Source organism: Schistocerca serialis, chromosome 2, assembly GCF_023864345.2.
Source record: "Schistocerca serialis cubense isolate TAMUIC-IGC-003099 chromosome 2, iqSchSeri2.2, whole genome shotgun sequence".
NCBI classification, from domain to species: Eukaryota; Metazoa; Arthropoda; class Insecta; order Orthoptera; family Acrididae; genus Schistocerca; species Schistocerca serialis.
Genome location: NC_064639.1, coordinates 112,499,687 through 112,517,568, shown reverse-complemented (window position 1 = coordinate 112,517,568; position 17,882 = coordinate 112,499,687).

Here is a 17,882-nt window from a genome sequence, read left to right as displayed (position 1 = left end):
TTTAGAATCTTGAATAGTTCGTGATTGAATTATTTCCTTCTGGTACTGCCTTGTCCGATGTATTTCCAGCTTCTTCTTCTTCCCAGTGTCTTCTACCAATGCCTTAAAATAATTCTTCTTACATTTAATCTCTTCTCTCTGGTCTGAGGTCATTAGTACTCGTGATTTCCTTTTCTGTGTGCATCTTCGAAAAATAAAATCTTCTTCTTGAAGTGTTATCAAATTATAGCAGCAATAGTGCAGCATTCGTCTTCTAGAATGCTCGAAGATCTTACCATTCTCTTGAAAACAACAGCCCTCTCCGTCTGAAGTTACTGACTGTGTTACTGTCCAAACTTCTCATTATTCCACCATACCTTACTACCCGCTGTCTTCAATTGTAGAAAGCGTCGATCGAAACCTGCCTGCGTTAAAAAAAAACTTGGCTTTTAATAGCATTCACCATGAAACAAGTACGGCTAGTCTAACTTTCTTGATGTTTAGTTACTCCTTGACCTCACCACTGGCCAATCGGTGTTCGAGTAATTATCTCCACCCTGAAAAGGTGGCCCTGGAGGTCATTACCGAAAAGTGGAAACATCCGTCTAGGAATTTAGACCTCGTACACCAGAAACAGATGCGCCACCGTTATAACGAAGGCAATCGCCCCTTTAGGGTGGAGCCTGGAGACAACGTTTTCGTTCTTAATTTTGCAGGTGGGGGAGAGTGTAAGAAGGCTGTTGTGGACTGGCAAGACAGCCAATCCAAAGTGACGGGTAACCGAAAGGCACGCGTTTAAACTCACGCAGGCTGGCGTGAGGTCTGAAACAGGATACGTAATGAATGCTATAAAGAGAAGTACGTAGCTGCTGGAATACTTAACTTTAATCCACAATTGGTGAACATTGGTCTTGTTGATACAGTATGCGTCATTAGATACATAGCAAAGGATACATGGCGCCTTGCTAGGTCGTAGCAATTGACTTAGCTGAAGGCTATGCTAACTATCGTCTCGGCAATTGAAAGCGTAATTCTCAGTGAACCTTTCCTAGCAACGTCGGCTGTACAACTGGGGCGAGTGCTAGGAAGTCTCTCTAGACCTGCCGTGTGGCGGCGCTCGGTCTGCAATTACTGACAGTGGCGACACGCGGGTCCGTCGTATACTAATGGACCGCGGCCGATTTAAGAGCTACCACCTAGCAAGTGTGGTGTCTGGCGGTGACACCACAAAGGCTGTTTCAAATAAGTTGTCCCCGCGGTTCTTAACTCGGTCAGTTTGTTGGTCCAGAATATTCGGACAGGAAAGATCTCTTCAGTCCGTGTGTCACAGGTGAAGGGGGGTAGCTTTCTTCCTCATCCGGTTACAGAAAAGGGGAGCGGACTCTTGCGGTTTTCTGTGGGCGAGGATGGCCAGTGTGGTTCGCCTGCAGTGTATCGATTCGGCTTCGTGCCGTCTCCGTTGCGCACTTTGGTCAGTCTGCAGCGCCGTCTGGTGGCCCTTTCGCGCCGCTGGGAGATGGCTCAGAGCCGGCGATGGAAGTTCGAAACGGAAACCAGGCAAGAGCAGACTTCAGCTTCTTCCGGGCGCTGCCTGGCGTTTATTTCCCTGCTGCTCTGCGATGGGAAGGCTGTGTTGCCAACAGCTCTTCGTTATTTCTTCAGTGAGCCGAGCCGCATTGCGAGCAGGCGTAGTGCATCCCTGTGTTTTCTTGGTTCAAATGGCTCTGAGCATTATGAGACTTACCTTCTAAGGTCATCAGTCCCCTAGAACTTAGAACTAATTAAACCTAACTAACCTAAGGACATCACACACATCCATGCCCGAGGCAGGATTCGAACCTGCGACCGTAGTAGAGTGATCTGCTGGAAGGAGATAGTTTCGGTTCCCTCGGAATTGCTGAACTCTGGTTCTGTCAGCTGTTGAGGTTCGCAATGGCGACTGAGTTTTGTTCAGCATAACGAGGTAGATTTTGGAGTGGTGGCGGAAGTGTTCTGGTGATGGAACGATGGGCCGTTAGTACGAATATTTGGTGTCTTGTTGGCCATTCCTCTTGCTCCTAATTTGACAATATGTTTCTCGTACAGTACCTTGTACGGCGCCAGTGAACTTGAAATGAAAGTGATTTGTGTTTTCATATTTTTGTTAGTAGCAAGTTTCGTAATGGAAAAAAATAAAAGGTATTTAAATGATGCGGGCTATAAATGGAAAGTAATATCATATGCAGAAGAATATGGAAACAGAACGGCTGAGCGGCATTTCGGCCCTTCACCAACACAAAAAAGCATTCGCGACAAGCGGGCTAGTAAAGAAGGACTGAAAAAGAAAGAACGGGGAGACTATATGTGCAAATAGAAGGTTGAATGCAAAATGGCCAAAACTAGCAGATGACGTATTGAAATGGATTCAAAGATACCATCAAAACGGCATTGGAATCAATAGGAAAATGATTCAAATACACGCTCGTAAGCTAGCACAACAGTGGAACTTAACAGACTAAAAAGTGTGAAGTATGTTGGTGCTACAGGTTTAAGAAGCGTCATGGACTTAGCATGCGAACCAAAACCAAAATAACTCAGAAAATGACACAAGAGTATTAAGAGAAAATATTGTTTTCCATTGCTTTGTTATTCAATATCAAAAGAAAACCACTAAGGAACTAAGGCAGATAGCAAATAGGGACGAAACTCCTCTGAGACTTAATATGCCGAGTAACAGAACTGTTGCCATTAAAGATGCTACAACTGTAACTTTAAAAACAAGCGGACATGAAAAAAATGCACTACACTGTTGTCATTTCGTCTGACGGTACTAAACTTAATTCAATGATCATTTTCAAGCGCGAAACAGCGGAAAAAACCTTCTGAAATACTGCTGTATGTTGTTCTTCACGTACATGACAAGGATTGGATGGACGAGGCTGGTATACAATTGTGGATTACCAAAGTGTGGAAGAGAAGGAAAGATGCTTTATTGAAGAAGAGTTCCCTTCTTGTGCTGAATCGGTTTAGCAGTCATTTTAAAACTCCTGCGAAAGAGAAACTGAGACGGGGAAAGACAGAATTTGTTGTTATTTCGAGAGGACTTATTTCACAATTGCAACCTCTTGACATTTCGATAAATAAACCATTTAAGCTGTGTATAAGAGATCTCAAAAATGAGATCGACAGGAAGTGCAAAATGGCTAAGTAGGGATGGCTAGAGGACAAATGTAAGGATGTAGAGGCTTGTCTCACTAGGGGTAAGATAGATACTGCCTACAGGAAAATTAAAGAGACCTTTGGAGAGAAGAGAGCCACTTGTATGAATATCAAGAGCTCAGATGGCAACCCAGTTCTAAGCAAAGAAGGGAAGGCAGAAAGGTGGAAGGAGTATATAGAGGGTTTATACGAGGGCGATGTACTTGAGGACAATATTATGGAAATGGAAGAGGATGTAGATGAAGAAGAAATGGGAGATAAGATACTGCGTGAAGAGTTTGACAGAGCACTGAAAGACCTGAGTCGAAACAAGGCCCGCGGAGTAGACAACATTCCATTAGAACTACTGATGGCCTTGGGAGAGCCAGTCATGACAAAACTCTACCATCTGGTGAGCAAGATGTATGAGACAGGCGAAATACCCACAGACTTCAAGAAGAATACAATAATTCCAATCCCAAAGAAAGCAGGTGTTGACACATGTGAAAATTACCGAACTATTAGTTTAATAAGTCACAGCTGCAAAATACTAATGCGAATTGTTTACAGACGAATGGAAAAACTGGTAGAAGTGGACCTCGGGGAAGATCAGTTTGGATTCCGTAGAAATGTTGGAACACGTGAGGCAATACTAACCCTACGACTTATCTTAGAAGAAAGATTAAGAAAAGGCAAACCTACGTTTCTAGCATTTGTAGACTTAGAGAAAGCTTTTGACAACGTTAAATGGAATGCTCTCTTTCAAATTCTGAAGGTGGCAGAGGTAAAATACAGGGAGCGAAAGGCTATTTACAATTTGTACAGAAACCAGATGGCAGTTATAAGAGTCGAGGGGCATGAAAGGGAAGCAGTGGTTGGGAAAGGAGTGAGACAGGGTTGAAGACTCTCCCCGATGTTATTCAATCTGTATATTGAGCAAGCAGTAAAGGAAACAAAAGAAAAATTGGGAGTAGGTATTAAAATTCACGGAGAAGAAGTAAAAACTTTGAGGTTCGCCGATGACATTGTAATTCTGTCAGAGACAGCAAAGGACTTGGAAGAGCAGTTAAACGTAATGGACAGTGTCTTGAAAGGAGGATATAAGATGAACATCAACAAAAGCAAAACGAGGATAATGAAATGTAGTCAAATTAAATCGGGTGATGCTGAGGGGATTAGATTAGGAAATGAGACACTTAAAGTAGTAAAGGAGTTTTGCTATTTAGGGAGTAAAATAACTGATGATGGTCAAAGTAGAGAGGATATAAAATGTAGACTGTCAATGGCAAGGAAAGCGTTTCTCAAGAAGAGAAATTTGTTAACATCGAGTATAGGTTTAAGTGTCAGGAAGTCGTTTCTGAAAGTATTTGTATGGAGTGTAGCCATGTATGGAAGTGAAACATGGACGATAACTAGTTTGGACAAGAAGAGACTAGAAGCTTTCGAACTGTGGTGCTACAGAAGAATGCTGAAGATAAGGTGGGTAGATCACGTAACTAATGAGGAGGTATTGAATAGGATTGGGGAGAAGAGAAGTTTGTGGCACAACTTGACTAGAAGAAGGGATCGGTTGGTAGGACATGTTCTGAGGCATCAAGGGATCACAAATTTAGCATTGGAGTGCAGCGTGGGGGGTAAAAATCGTAGAGGGAGACCAAGAGATCAATACACTAAGCAGATTCAGAAGGATGTAGGTTGCAGTAGGTACCGGGAGCTGAAGAAGCTTGCACAGGATAGAGTAGCATGGAGAGCTGCATCAAACCAGTCTCAGGACTGAAGACCACAACAACAACAACAAGAGAGGAATGGAACAAACGGACGGTAGATGAACCCAAAATGAATTTAATCCGAAGGGAGCTTTAAAACGACCTACAGTCAAACAGCTGTGTCACTGTATGAAACAGTTGTGGCCTACAGCGAGAGAAGACATTATTGTTAAATTGTCAAGAAAGTGCGGAGCAATTAACGTTCTCGATGACAGCGAAGACCATCTTATATGTGAAGAGGACAATCATGCCAACGAAAAGGAAGAGGAAGAAGAAAGTTCAGATGACGATGGTCAGGGATTTTAAACGTGAGTTTGGTTTTGTGAACACTTTTTAGTCTGGGTTTACAATATAATAATAAAAATTTTTAAAATGTTATTTTTTTAAAAATATATTGTTTTAAAATTAATGGGGGTCTTATAGTCGATAGCGTCATACAGTCCGTAAAATACGGTATACAGGGTGATTCAAAAAGAATACCACCACTTTAAAAATGTGTATTTAATGAAAGAAACATAATATAACCTTCTGTTATACATCATTACAAAGAGTATTTAAAAAGGTTTTTTTTCACTCAAAAACAAGTTCAGAGATGTTCACTATGGCCCCCTCCAGACACTCGAGCAATATCAACCCGATACTCCAACTCGTTCCACACTCTCTGTAGCATATCAGGCGTAACAGTTTGGATAGCTGCTGTTATTTCTTGTTTCAAATCATCAATGGTGGCTGGGAGAGGTGGCCGAAACACCATATCCTTAACATACCCCCATAAGAAAAAATCGCAGGGGGTAAGATCAGGGCTTCTTGGAGGACAGTGATGAAGTGCTCTGCCACGGGCTGCCTGGCGGCCGATCCATCGCCTCGGGTAGTTGACGTTCAGGTTTCATAACTAACCTTTTTCGTAGGACTCTCCATACAGTTGATTATGGAATTTGCAGCTCTCTGATAGCTCTGCGAGTCGATTTCCCTGGGCTGCGAACAAATGCTTGCTGGATGCGTGCTACATTTTCATCACTCGTTCTCGGCCGTCCAGAACTTTTCCCTTTGCACAAACACCCATCCTCTGTAAACTGTTTATACCAACGTTTACTACACCACCTATCAGGAGGTTTAACACCATACTTCGTTCGAAATGCACGCTGAACAACTGTCGTCGATTCACTTCTGCCGTACTCAATAACACAAAAAGCTTTCTGTTGAGCGGTCGCCATCTTAGCATCAACTGACGCTGACGCCTAGTCAGCAGCGCCTCAAGCGAACAAATGTACAACTAAATGAAACTTTATAGCTCCCTTAATTCACCGACAGATAGTGCTTAGCTCTGCCTTTTGTCGTTGCAGAGTTTTAAATTCCTAAAGTTGTGGTATTCTTTTTGAATCACCCTGTATAATATCTTTAGATCAAATGACGTAGTACTGTTCTTTTTTATTTCGAGTCAGGTGTGGCTGCCAGCCGTTGTATCTTTTAGGCGGAGCGCTGTTTGCAGGTAACGAGTTTCGGCCTGTCTAACTTTCCGCGCTCTCACTTGTCCGTCTTAAAAAGGGCGGCGCTAGTTCTATGTTGTGCTTCCTCGTCACGCAGCCGCCATTACTGACGCTTGTGTGCGATCCGTTCCGGACTGGCTGATCTCCGCTCTCTATCTTGAAACAGCTCATCTCATAATCTGTTCCAACATGGGATTGTACCAGTGTAATTTGCTATAGTATCCTAGCTATCATATGCCATTCATTCACAACTTTAGTGTACAGGGTTATTACAAATGATTGAAGCGATTTCACAGCTCTACAATAACTTTATTATTTGAGATATTTTCACAATGCTTTGCACACACATACAAAAACTCAAAAAGTTTTTTTAGGCATTCACAAATGTTCGGTATGTGCCCCTTTAGTGATTCGGCAGACATCAAGCCGATAATCAAGTTCCTCCCACACTCGGCGCAGCATGTCCCCATCAATGAGTTCGAAAGCATCGTCGATGCGAGCTCGCAGTTCTGGCACGTTTCTTGGTAGAGGAGGTTTAAACACTGAATCTTTCACATAACCCCACAGAAAGAAATCGCATGGGGTTAAGTCGGGAGAGCGTGGAGGCCATGACATGAATTGCTGATCATGATCTCCACCACGACCGATCCATCGGATTTCCAATCTCCTGTTTAAGAAATGCCGAACATCATGATGGAAGTGCGGTGGAGCACCATCCTGTTGAAAGATGAAGTCGGCGGTGTCGGTCTCCAGTTGTGGCATTAGCCAATTTTCCAGCATGTCCAGATATACGCGTCCTGTAACGTTTTTTTTGCAGAAGACAAAGGGGCCGTAAACTTTAAACCGTGAGATTGCACAAAACACGTTAACTTTTGGTGAATTGCGAATTTGATGCACGAATGCGTGAGGATTCTCTACCGCCCAGATTCGCACATTGTGTCTGTTCACTTCACCATTAAGAAAAAATGTTGCTTCATCACTGAAAACAAGTTTCGCACTGAACGCATCCTCTTCCATGAGCTGTTGCAACCGCGCCGAAAATTCAAAGCGTTTGACTTTGTCATCGGGTGTCAGGGCTTGTAGCTATTGTAAACGGTAAGGCTTCTGCTTTAGCCTTTTCCGTAAGATTTTCCAAACCGTCGGCTGTGGTACGTTTAGCTCCCTGCTTGCTTTATTCGTCGACTTCCACGGGCTACGCGAGAAACTTGCTCGCACGCGTTCAACCGTTTCTTCGCTCACTGCAGTCCGACCCGTTGATTTCCCCTTACAGAGGCATCCAGAAGCTTTAAACTGCACCTACCATCGCCAAATGGAGTTAGCAGTTGGTGGATCTTTGTTGAACTACGTCGTTGCACTGTTATGACTGACTGATGTGAGTGCATTTCAAGCACGACATACGCTTTCTCGGCTCCTGTCGCCATTTTGTCTCAGTGCGCTCTCGAGCGCTGTGGCGGCAGAAACCTGAAGTGCGGCTTCAGCCGAACAAAACTTTATGAGTTTTTCTACGTATCTGTAGTGTGTCGTGACCATATGTTAATGAATGGAGCTACAGTGAATTTATGAAATCGCTTCAATCATTTGTAATAGCCCTGTATTGTAGTCTGCATGTGTCTGGCTTTTTCAACCGTGGGGCAGCGACGGGCATCGTTATGCTGTTGAAGTGTTTGGCCACACCTTGCGGGTGGTCGCCTGTTCAGTCATTTCGGTGTGGTGATGCCTTACTATGTAACTGGCTGATTACCAAGCATTAATTTCAGGGAATTATCATTTTAATATCTTTTAAATTGTTTGTTTTAGTGAATATCCAGAATTTTATATGATTAATTACAGCTGCCCCACGCCCTTCTCGTTGAACCATGGACATTGCCGTTGGTAGGAAGGCTTGCGTGCCTCAGCGATACAGATGGCCGCACCGTAGGTGCAACCAAAATGGAGGGGAATCTGTTGAGAGGCCAGACAAACGTGTGGTTCCTGAAGAGGGGCAGCAGCCTTTTCAGTAGTTGCAGGGGCCACAGTCTGGATGACTGACTGATCTGGCCTTGTAACACTAACCAAAATGTCCTTGCTGTGCTGGTAGTGCAAACGGCTGAAAGCAAGGGGAGACTACAGCCGTGATTTTTGCCGAAGGCATGCAGCTTTACTGTATGGTTAAATGATGATGGCGTCCTCTTGAGTAAAATATTCCGGAGGTAAAATAGTCCCCCATTCGGATCTGCGGTCGGCGACTACTCAGGAGAACGTCCTTATCAAGAGAAAGAAAACTGGCGTTCTACGTAGCGGAGCGTGGAATGTGAGGTCCCTTAATCGCGCAGGTAGTTCCCAAAATTTTAAAAGGGAAATGCATAGGTTAAAGTTAGATATAGTGGGAATTAGTGAAGTTCGGTGACAGGAGGAACAAGACTTTTGGTCAGGTGAATACAGGGTTATAAATACAAAAACAAATAGGGCTAATGCGGGAGTAGATTTAATAATGAATAAAAAAAATAGGAATGCGGGTAAGCTTCTACTAACAGCATAGTGAACGTATTGTTGTAGCCAAAGTAGACACGAACCCCATGCCTAAAACAGTAGTACAAGTTTATATGCCAACCAGCTCCGCCGATGACGATGAGATTGATGACATGTATGATGAGACAAAGGAAATAATTTAGATAGTGAAGGGAGACGAAAATTTAATAGTCATGGGTGATAGGAATTCAATAGTAGGAAAAGGAAGAGACGGAAAAGTTATAGGTGAATATGGAATGGCGTTAAGGAATGAAAGAGGAAGCCACCTGGTAGAATTTTGCACGGAACATAACTCAATCATAATTAATACTTGGTTAAAGAATCATGAAAGAAGGTTGTATACACGGAAAAGGCCTGGAGACCCAGGAAGGTTTCAAATAGATTATACACTACTGACCATTAAAATTGCTACACCAAGAAGAAATGCAGATGATACTAGAACTGACATGTGATTACATTTTCACGCAATTTGGGTGCATAGATCCTGAGAAATCAGTACCAAGAACATCCACCTCTGGCCGTAATAACGGCCTTGATACGCCTGGCCATTGAGTCAAACAGTGCTTGGATGGCGTGTACAGGTACAGCTGCCCATGCAGCTTCAACACGATACCACAGTTCATCAAGAGAAGTGACTGGCGTATTGTGAGGAGCCAGTTACTCGACCACCATTGACCAGACCGTTTAAATGGTGAGAGATCTGGAGAATGTGCTGGCCAGGGCAGCAGTCGAACATTTTCTGTATCCAGAAAGGCCCGTAAAGGACCTGCAACATGCGGTCGTGCATTATCCTGCTGAAACGTAGGGTTTCGCAGGGATCGAATGGAGGGTAGAGCCACGGGTCGTAACACATCTGAAATGTAACGTCAACTGTTCAAAGTGCCGTCAATGCGAACCAGAGGTGACCGAGACGTGTAAGGAATGGCACCTCATACCATCACGCCGGGTGATACGCCAACATGGCGATGACGAATACCCGCTTCCAATGTGCGTTCACCGCGATGTCGCCAAACACGGATGCGACCATCATGATGCTGTAAACAGAACCTGGATTCATCCGAAAAAATGACGTTTTGCCATTCGTGCACCCAGGTTCGTCGTTGAATGCACCATCGCAGGCGCTCCTGTATGTGATGCAGCCTCAAGGGTAACCGCAGCCACGGTCTCCGAGCTGATAGTCCATGCTGCTGCAAACGTCGTCGAACTGTTCGTGCAGATGGTTGTTGTCTTGCAAAGGTCCCCATCTGTCGACTCAGGAATCGAGACTTGGCTGCACGATTCGTTAGCGCCATGCGGATAAGATGCCTGTCATCTCGACTGCTAGCGATACGACGCCGTTGGGATCCAGCACGGCGTTCCGTATTACCCTCCTGAACCCACCGATTCCATATTCTGCCAACAGTCATTGGATGTCGACCAACGCGAGCAGCAATGTCGCGATACGATAAACCCCAATCGCGATAGGCTACAATCCGACCTTTATCGAAGTCGGAAACGTGATGGTGCGCATTTCTCCTCCTTACACGATGCATCACAATAACGTTTCACCAGGTAACGCCGGTCAACTGCTGTTTGTGTACGAGAAATCGGTTGGAAACTTTCCTCATGTCAGCACGTTGTAGGCGTCGCCACCGGTGCCAACCTTGTGTGAATGCTCTGAAAAGCTAATCATTTGCATATCACAGCATCTTCTTCCTGTCGGTTAAATTTCGCGTATGTAGCACGTCATCTTCGTGGTGTAGCGATTTCAATGGCCGGTAGTGTATAATGGTAAAACAGAGATTTAGGAACCAGGGGCAGGTGTGGACTTTGATCACAATCTATTGGTTATGAACTGTAGATTAAACCTGCAGACACTGCAAAAGATGCGAATTTAAGGAGATGGGACCTGGATAAACTGACAGAACTAGAGGTTGTAGAGAGTTTCAGGGAGATTAGGGAAAGATTGACAGGAACGGGAGAAAGAAAAACAGTGGAAGAAGAATGGGTGGCTTTGAGAGATGAAATAGTGAATGCAGCAGAGGATGAAGTAGGTAAAAAGACGAGGGCTAGTAGAAATCCTTGGATAACAGAAGAAATATTGAATTTAATTGATGAAAGGAGGAAATATAAAAATGCAGTAAATGAAGCAGGTAAAAAGGAATACAAACGTCTTGAAAATAAGATCGCCAGGAAGAGCAAAATGGCTGAGATGGGATGGCTGGAGGACAAATGTAAGGATGTAGAGGCCTATCTCACTAGCGGTAACATAGATACTGTCTACAGGAAAATGAAAAAGACCTTTGGCGAAAAGAGAACCACTTTTATGAATATCAAGAGCTCAGATAGAAAACCAGTTCTAAGGAAAGAAGGGAAGGCAGAAAGGTGGAAGAAGTATATGGAAGGTCTGCACAAGGGCGATATACTTGAGGGCAAAGTTATGGAGGTGGAAGAGGACGTAGGAGGAGATGAGATGGGAGATATGATACTGCGTAAAGAGATTGACAGAGCACTCAAAGATCCAAGTCGAAACAAGTCCTCGGGAGTAGACAACATTCCGTTAGGACTACTCATAGCCTTGGGAGAGCCAGCCACGACAAAACTCTACATCTGGTGAGCAAGATGTATGAGACAGGAGAAATACCCTCAGACTTCAAGAAGAATATAGTAATTCCAGTCCCAAGGAAAGCAAGTGTTGACTGATGTGTGAAATTACCGAACGACCTGTCTAATAAGTCACGGCTGCAAAATACTAACAGACGAATGGAAAAACTGGTAGAATCCGACCTCGGGGAAGGTCATTTTGAATTCCGTAGAAATGTTGGAACACATGAGGCAATACTTACCCTACGATGTATCTTAGATGATAGATTAAGGGAAAGGCAAGCCTACGCTTCTAGCGTTTTTAGACTAAGAGAATGCTTTCGACAATGTCGACTGGATTACTATCATTCAAATTATGAAGGTGGCAGGGGTCAAATACATGGAGCAAAAGGCTATTTACGATTTGTAAAGAAAACAGATAGCAGTTATAAGAGTCGAGGGGCATGAAAGGGAAGCAGTGGTTGGGAAGGGAGTGAGACAGGGTTGTAGCCTATCCCCGATGTTATTCGATCCGTATATTGAGCGAGCAGTAAATGAAGCAAAAGAAAAATTCGGAGTATGAATTAAAATCCATGGAGAAGAAATAAGAACTATGAGGTTCGCCGATGACATTGTAATTCTGTCAGAGACAGCAAAGGACTTGGAAGAGCAGTTGAACGGAATGGACAGTGTCCTGAAAGGAGGATATAAGATGAACATCAACAAAAGCAAAACGAGGATAATGGAATGTAGCCGAATTAAATCAGGTGATGCAGTGGGAATTACATTAGGAAATGAGAAACTTAAAGTGGTTGATGAGTTTTGATATTTGGGGAACACAATAACTGATGATGGTCGAAGAAGAGAGGATATAAAATGTAGACTGGCAATGGCAAGCAAAGCGTTTCTGAAGAAAAGAAATTTGTTAACGTCGAGTATAAATTTCAGTGTCAAGATGTCATTTCTGAAAGTATTTGTGTGGAGTGTAGCTATGTATGGAAGTAAAACATGGACGATAAATAGTTTAGACTAGAAGAGAATAGAAGCTTTTGTACTGTGGTGCTACAGAACAATGCTGAAGGTTATATGGGTAGATCAGATAACTAATGACGAGGTACTGAATAAAATTGGGGAGAACAGAAATTTATGGCACAATTTGAATAGAAGAAGGGATCGGTTGTCAGAACATGTTCTGAAACATCAAGGGATCACCAATTTAGTATTGCGGGTCTGTGTGGAGGGTAAAAATCGTAGAGGAAGACTAAGAGATGAATACACTAAGCAGATTCAGAAGGATGTAGGTTGCAGTAGGTGTTGAGAGACGAAGAAGCTTGCACAGGATAGAGTAGCATGGAGAGCTGCTTCAAACCAGTCTCTGGACTGAAGACCACAACAACAACACAATTATTGCTGCACGTAATACTTTAATTATTTTGGAACTGAAATCTGGAATTGTTTGACATCTGTGCTTCTATGTTTTATTATTTACTGTTTTAAATGAGGTTTCCTTGTCTCACTGGTAACCTCACTTGTGTATACTTTCAGTCATTTAAATATACAATTCGTTTCTGCTGCTATTATGGCTCTGAGCACTATGGGACTTAACATCTATGGTCATCAGTCCCCTAGAACTTAGAACTACTTAAACCTAATTAACCTAAGGACATCACACAACACCCAGCCATCACGAGGCAGAGAAAATCCCTGACCACGCCGGGAATCGAACCCGGGTGCTGCTATTAATGCCACTGAGTGTGTAAGTTTTTTTGGAACTGAAATTTGATTTTTAATACTGGAGTTATGTACTTAACAACTTGATTAAGATTCTGTCGCGCACGCGCGCGCTCTCGCGCGTATGTGTGTGTGTGTGTGTGTGTGTGTGTGTGTGTGTGTGAGTTCGTGTGTGTGTATGAGTCTGTGTGTGTGCGCGCAATTCTCTGGTTCTGATCATGGTTGTCATTCAAGATGAACAGGGCTGACTTACATAATTATGTAATGTTTCTATTACTGCTCAGTCATCAGTTGAAATTTGAATGCTCGTATTCTGATGGAAACGTTACGTAGTTAGGCAATAAAGTGCTATGTCTGTAACTATGAATGCCGCTGCCCTTGAACGAGGGTTATTTGGAATGTAAGGAACGATCGGTCGCGAAATGGAAACCACAGTGAAAATCCGATGAAGTTTTGCACTGGTGTATTGGGCAGTGTCTCTAGTACGCCCGTCGATCGTATTACGTCGTTCTTTTTAGTTCTGAGCACAGAGGGAGCACATAAAGATACCTAGAACAATAGTGTCTCCCGGCAAGTACGAGGGACTCGTGAGAAATTTCTCCTGAAGCTATGCAGCCAACATTACATAATTGTCGTGCATTTTCTGCAAGATAATTCTCAGCTACATTCTGTAGTGGCAATGAAGATGCTCCTGCATTGTTTTCAATTGGAAATGTTTGATTACCCACAATACAGCCCGTAATTGTCTCCCTCTGAGTTTTATCTCTGCTCACATGAACCGCTGGCTATGAAGGCAACATTTTGGCACAGAAAACGAGCTGTAGGCCAGTGTTGAGAATTGGTGGAAAGCACTGGCGGCTGCCTTCTATAACGAGGGTATTGGAAAGTTGGTACAACGCTACGACAAACGTCCAAGTAGAATCGCCGGCTATGGAGATAAGTAGCTGGAAGTTGCAGGTAACTTTTGCAAACAAAACAGTTTTGATATTCACGCGACCTATGGTTCCTTACTTTTCAAATAGCTAGTGGTTTCATTCTAAACCGGGAATTAATACATCAGTGAGAGAGCTATGGAATCTATTATACAACAATATTACATGGAGAATCATTCACGGAACACGATTAAGCCACAGTAGACAAATACTTTTTAACACCTGTTTTGCGACACCCTGTACGCCCTTCATGAAGTCTAAGAGCACTTTGTCTGTCTCATACGTCTTGCAGTCCAGGTGGAATAATTTTGTCACGGTCGGCTCTGTCAAAGATCTCAATAACCAGGGCCTTCTTTCCTGTTACGTCTGTCAAATTGTTCTCACAGCACCATATCTCGCATCAAGTCTTCACCTACTGCCTCTACTCTTTCTGTTACACTGTCTTCAGATTTATTTCTCTCATTTAGACCCTCTACATACTCATCCAACCTTATGTTCCCTCTCAGTCATTTTGCATTTCCGCCAGTTCCATTTTTTAGGCTCTGTATTCTCTTTTCGCTGCTTCATTTGGTGCCTCTTTATATACATTGTTATTACATTCAACTGAAAGTGAACGATTTTATTTTGTCCCTAAAACGTTGGCAGTGCGAAGTTAGAAGTGCTGCAGTGTAGCAAGTGCTACATATGTAAACTTGGTCTACACTTCCAGTCTGCGCTTTGTTCGCAAATTGTTTCCTGTTCCTTTGTTACCACTTCCTACATCTGATCTAGCGTTTTATTTGTTTAAATCTGATAGTTCTAGATAAGGATAGCTATTAACTTCATTGTGGAGACACAAATATCGGTCACTTGTCACATTATTGCATGTTCCATGATAGGTATAAAAGTTGTATACCTTCATTGTCATATGGATTCAGTTAAAATTGCTGTAGGTTAAAGAAAATGATTAGTGACTAAAGACCTTGCAGTTTTTAAGAGCTGCCCGCTACCTTAAACTGGCTCTGCATTGCACCAGTCAGAGGCTCAGTTGTCCAATCACTTTCGTTTCTTGGTAAGTAACTTTTATTATCATCTTATGAACGTTACATACAAAGTTCAACATTCTAAATTAGTACAATGGAAATGCGTTGACGCTTGCCACAGTAATGCCACAAAATACGACTCATCACATGTATTTCAATTTACACATTCATCGAGTTGTCCATTCGTGCGATTCGCAGCTGAAGGTTCGTTGTGGATGGGTGTTACTCGGAAGCTGACTCCGTGCAGATCACGGGTGAGCAGCCGGCGGTCCTTGTACCGGATCAAGCCCACGATGATTTCAGTTTTCGTGGAAGGGAGAGCGTTATACTCGCACCGTACTCCGCCTGGGACCAGGTTTCGGATATTTCCGCCGACGCTCGGCTCGCCTCGCGTTTGCAGGCCACGAAGCTGTATAGAGTATTGTTTACTTTGCGCATGCGCCAGAGCTGGATTTGAACGAAGAGAAACACGTTTCCATTCTAAGCGCGAAGTTACGCCCATTTACTCACATGCTTGCAGAGAGGGAAACAGCTCACTACGATGAAGGGATGTGGCGAGAAGTATTTTCGTCTCTGGGTCACTGCTGACAACACAGACGCGTTACTTAGTGCTTACTACCTACGTGTATGCTGCATATTTATAGATCGCAAAAGTTGGTAGTATGCGACAATGGCACGAAAATCACCGGCTGCTCGTGAAATGTGCCGATTTGAACAACTGCAGCTGTGTAACCCCAAATCTACAATCAGTATTTCCGAATCGGGGAAAAAACTTGATAGCGGCACTCCCCCCTCCCCCCACCCCTCTCGAACGTTTGAGATAGAACATCAAAAATTTTAAAAAATCGGTTTTTACAAAAAGACTTTCATTTTGTAGCGCACATCTTTCTGAAGAGTCTGATATATAAAAAATATATGTACGAGGAAATGTAAGACATGTTACTTGGCCTTACCTGTGCCAAAGTGCAGTGTCAGGCCTTTTCACACGGCATTCTTCTGTTGCACATCACCGTATATTGCTCTGTGGAATGCAAAAGCGTATATTTTGTAATGGACGCCATCAAACCTATATTCAGGACAGTGGATATTAAAATGTCTTGTGATGGCTCTACTGCTCCCAGTCGGTCGGCTCGCATTTTAACCCTCCTTTTCTTTTCTTTTTTTTTAAAAAAATCTCATAGTTAATACAGATTGGTATTATTTATAGCCAGGAGAATAAGAACACTTCAGAAAATTTGCACTCTTTATTGCCAATTAGTTAATTTCCTCTTTTGTGTGACGTAAAGTTAAAAATAGGAAACATAAAACCAGTACGACAGTACAAATTTCTTCAATCCTTAGGTCCCGGAATTTTTTCTCTCTAATCTTGCTACGATTTTACACGACATGCTTTGCTTTCTGCGAAAGAATCTGTTACCTCATCAAAGTTCGTGTAACGTATCGCTACATGAATTATCAAAATGTCGCTGTCTAATACTGAAAATGCAGTTAATACGAATAGTACCCAAGACTGGTGTAGTTTCTCGATTTGATTACGTCTATTTTGTCACTGTCTGCTACATAAAACGAAACAGACCTCTCTGATTTTGCAGCAATTGTCACACACGCCAAACAAGCGAGACTGCTTCGGCACAAATTATCGTTTTCAACTGCCTCATTTCCGTAAATAACAAGACGAAATGTAGTTCATGAAGTACCAATATCAAATGCTCATTAGGCCTACTATAAGCAAAAAGTTTTATATGCTCCAGTTTCTCAGGCAAGAGATAGAAAAGTAGTAGTAGTACGAAATTTATATATAAATTCGGAATCGTCATATTCATCCATATGATTTGGGTAATGTTCCCGTTTCTTCTTCTCCCTCGTTCTAACAAACAATATTGTCGTCACCAATTTTGTAATTGTTCCTGCCATTGTCGAAACTTATTCTCTGGTTAACTTCGCTAACCCTCCCAGAATTACCTGTTCAGTTATCCCGCGTTTATTCTCCTGTTACGTATTATTACATGTCCGCAGAACGCGTTTTTCGTACTATTCCGAGTACAGAACTTAAGCAGCTGCTAACCAGGGACTGAACAACTGGCCCGTGGTACTGTAGCGATCTGGCAAAATTTTCCTGAGGAAATTTCATTTCTTGGACACACCGAGTAGATAATATATAATCTTTCTGACCCGTTATTCCTGATACTCGTTTATTTCCACTCTGGTAGCCTGAATCTATGGACTTCGTTAATAATTATAACAACGCTTATAATTCACACGTCGAATCAACCGCATAAACAAACAGCGTTTGACATTCACCCGTTACGGTTTATTCGGCTCAGCTCGTACAGCCCCGGCCCCTTTTATCTGAGGGAAGTTTTTTTTTTTTTTTTTTTTTTTTCAATTTCTAGATGCGAAGGGGATTCCGCCGATAGACACATCACGTTCATTAGGGACGCATTCAAAAATCAACGTATGGTTCTTTCAGAAATTAGCTTCGATTGTGTTCAAAAATGTCCAAGAACCAACAGGGATACGTTTCAAAATTATATGAATAATCGATAGACCAACTTGCGCTGTGCTATAGGGGCTTTGTGAAACAAGATTTCTTTCTTCAAGAATATGATTTTGGCTCCCACCGCCCTGTAATTTCCGCACCCGATACTCCGGTTTTGGACCGCCCGTCACCCCTAGGTCCGGGCCAGTAGCCATGTGTCATTCATATCGGTGTGTCAC